The sequence below is a fragment of the Oryctolagus cuniculus genome, chromosome 3 (genome assembly GCF_964237555.1).
Source record: "Oryctolagus cuniculus chromosome 3, mOryCun1.1, whole genome shotgun sequence".
Classification (NCBI taxonomy): domain Eukaryota; kingdom Metazoa; phylum Chordata; class Mammalia; order Lagomorpha; family Leporidae; genus Oryctolagus; species Oryctolagus cuniculus.
The window spans coordinates 144405623-144409711 of record NC_091434.1 but is presented as its reverse complement, the minus strand read 5'-3'; positions in this window follow the sequence as shown (position 1 = coordinate 144409711).

Here is a 4089-nt window from a genome sequence, read left to right as displayed (position 1 = left end):
GATATTGCAGTTTCCTAACATTTTGCTTCATTGTCTACCCTCACATCAGCACCATTCATGGTATGGTCAAGGACACAACACTTCTTACAAATAACCCAATTGTGGAGAGACATCTTAGGAGCTGGCAACTTGAACTGAGAAAAAGATAAGAAAACAGCCTTCTTAGTGTTCTTGAAATTCAGAATCTTCACTATGAATATTTTAAAACCTAGAGACCAGACAATTTTAGAAAAAAAATACAAACATGAGGGCAAAAATGACTTCCCCCATGCTAAAAAGCAGTGACCATTCAATGTCTTCTGGGTACTTAGCCTACCCAAATTCCATATCCTTTTTATTTTTTTTGTATTTTCCTTAAATCTAGGCAATGCTGCTGGCAAGTCCTGAGTATAATTTCCTAAGAGAACAAAAACCTGCTATTTGAATGGCATATTTACCAGCCAGAAGCCTGCTCCAAACATGCTAGATATATTGGCAGGAGCAGGGCTCAGGTGCCATCATATCACTGCCAGCAGATCAAAGCCAACTCAGAACGGGGGTCAGAGCCAGGAATCACACAGGATTCATCATGCACCATGAGCTACAGGCACCGGAGTCCATTCAGTGCCAGTCACAGAGCACGTGGTAGATGGTGGGAAATGTAAAGCAAGTGGCTAGTGACCAGCCGATTTGATGTCCTTGCAATTGTCTGTGACTTCTCTCAAACGCTGGTTCATTGTGGATATAAAAGGCAGAATTAGAAGGGTCTGTGAAGTAACTGCCTCAACAATAATCAAAATTGCTTTCAGGTGAGAAAACTAGAGAATTTCGTTTTCTGGTTTTTGTGTTTTAAATGATACATAATGATTGTACATATTTACTTTTTAAAAATTTATTTATTACTTATTTATTTGAAAGATAGAGTGACAGAGAGAGACAGAGAGAAAGATCTTCCATCTGCTGCTTCATACTCTTAATGCCCTCAACAGCTAGGCTGGAGCAGGCTGAAGCCAGGTGCTGGGAAGAACTCCATTCGGGTCTCCCATATAGATGGCAGGGACCCAGTTTATCTGGGCCATTATCTGCTGCATTCCCAGGTACATCAGCAGGAAGCTGAATCTAAAGCAAAATAGCCAGGAGGGACTCCAAGCAGAACTCAGCTAACGGATGTGGATGTCCCAGGCCAAGGCCTAACAACACCTGCCCCCCCAAACTATACATATTTATGAGGTTACCACTTACCATGAGATGTTTCAATGCATGATAACATTATGTAATATTCAAATAGGGGGAAGCATACTTACATCCTCAAGTATTACCATTCTTTATGGTAAAATCAATAAAAATCCTTTCCTCTAGCTTTTAGAAATATATATGTGTATTTTCATAATACCACAACTTATTTTCAGTTTTCAGCTCTATTGATACTCTTCGGTTTTATACTTTTTGAAAAAGAGAAAGGTTGAGAAACAAACAGATGGGCACAGCGAGAACTCCCATCTGCTGGTTCACTCCCCAAATGCTCACAACATCCAGTGGAGCTAGAGATACACAGCAAAGCCAGGAACTGGAAACTCCATCCAGGTATCCCATGTATGTGGCAGGACCCTGAGTACTTGAGCCATCGCACTGCCTCTCAAGGTTTGCGTTAGGGCAGCAGGAATTAGAGCAGAGCAGGGACTCAAACCCAGGCACGCAGGCATCTTAACCGGTGGCTTAATCACTTCGTCAAATGTCTACTCCTACACTTGTTTTTTTTTTTTTATTGTAGAAATTTAAGGTGTAGCATGATGTTTTTACACTTTAAACTGCTATTTAAATTGATTTCTTTCTTTATGCTTTTAACTTTGTATTATAATTTCACTCACACCTACTGTGTTATATGTAATCTGAAGATAGGTTAAAGAATTACTGTTTCAAAAATGTAGTGTGGATCTTTTCATTAAAGATTTTGATTTTAGAGCATTCTAACATATATGTTAATTTTTAATATATTTTATTTTCATTTAGGCCCGATTTTACTACATTAAAGAATTAAAATGTAATTCTGTATCCCCAAGGCAGAATTAATGCAATTATACTTGAGGTGGATTGAATTTTATCCTTTCAGCAGGACGATTTTAAAGTCTCCACTGCATTTGAGATACATCAGAAATTCATCATAAGTATAAGGTAGAGGACTCAATTTTATGGGACAAGTTCAGAAACTGAAAATATCTTAGAGGAAAGTCATTTCCCATGTCAGTCACCAAATCCACTTAAAGGATTTAAAATAAATGAGCAATACTTCAAATTGTGTTCTTCAGAGTATTATTTGCATTAAAATTCAACTTTGTTATTCTAAAATTCTTTTAACAACAATTTTGTTTTTTACACATGAAGTTCCTGGTGTGTAATATTTCTTGGTGGGTTTTGTTGTTCTCTACAGCAGTTATTTAATATCTCTGTGTAACACAGAGCAGAACGTCATATACATAATGCACACTTATGCCTTTAAAAATACTTGACATTATTCCAAACTAAGGAAAACTACAAATGAAAAATATAAAAATAAAATTGATTAGTGAGAAAGAAGGCTTCCATGTATAGAAAGTAAGTAGGGGCCAGCACTGTAGTGTAGCTGGTAAAGCCACGGCCTGCAGTGCTGGCATCCCATATAGGTGCGGGTTCGAGTCTCGGCTGCTCCACTTCTGATCCAGCTCTCTGCTATGGCCTGGGAAAGCAGTAGAGGATGGCCCAAGACCTTGGGCTGCTGCACCCGTGTGAGAGATCAGGAGGAAGCTCCTGGCTCCTGGCTTTGGATTGGAGCAGTTCCAGCCATTGCAGCCAATTGGGGAGTAAGCTAGCAGATGGAAGACCTCTCTCTCTCTCTCTCTCTGCCTCTCCTCTCTGTGTAACTCTGACTTTCAAATAAATAAATAAATAAATCTTAAAAAAAAGAAAACAAGTGTATATAAAACTACCTATGTTCTTATACATTGAAGAAAATTTTTTTTACAAAAATAATTTTTGTATTCTGAAAATTAATGAGAGAGACAGAGGGAGGCAGGAAGGGAGAGAGAGAGAGAGAGAGAGAGATTGATTTTCCATCCACTGGTTCATTCCCCAAATTCCCACACCAGCAGAGCTGGGCCAGCAAAAGCCAGAAGCCAGGAACTCAATCCAGGACTCCCAAATAGGTGGTAAGAACTCAAATACCAGAGCCATAACCTGAGTCCCTCACAGTGCCCACTAAAAGGAAGTTGGAATTGGAAGTGCAGAAGGGACTTGAACCCAGGTATTCCGATTGGGATTGGTGTTAGCCAAGCTTTGACTTAATCGGTGTGACACCCTTATTTTTTTCTTTGTTCTTATTCAAGCCTTTAATATTTTATAAATTTCATTTAAGTTATACAAGTTTCATATATTTCATGTGTACATATTTAGGAACATAGTGACACTTCCCTCCCTATTCTTCCCCTGCTCATGCTCCAACCCTTCTTCCTCCTTCCTCTCTCATTCCCAGTCTTAATGTTTACAAAGATCTATTTTCAGCACACTTAACCCTAAGTAAAAGAGTTCAGCAAATAGTATGACGAGAAAAACAAAAACAAAAACAAAACACTGTTACTCAATGGAAGAGACAGGGCTATAAATAATCATTGAATCTCAAAATGTCTATTTTACTCCAATACATTACATTCAGGTATTCTATTAGTTACCTCTGATCAGGGGAAACACATGATATCTGTCTTTTTGAGACTGGTTTATTTCACTAACTATTTTGGTTTCCAGTTGCGTCCATCTTGTTGCAAAAGACAGGATTTCATTCTTTTTACAGGTAAGTGGTACTACAAAGTGTATCTATATGATTATTTCGTTATCCAGTCAACAGCCAGTGAGTATCTTGGTTGATTCTATATCTTAACTATTGTGAATTTTGCTGTAATGAACATGGGGGTACAGATAACTCATATGCTGATTTCTTTTGGTTTGGGTAAATTCCCAGGAGTGGGATGGCTGGGTCATATGGTAGTTCTGTATTCAGATTTCTGAGGTATCTCCATACTATCTTCCACAGTGGCTGCACCAGTTTACATTCCCATCAACAGTTGACCAAGGTACCTTATT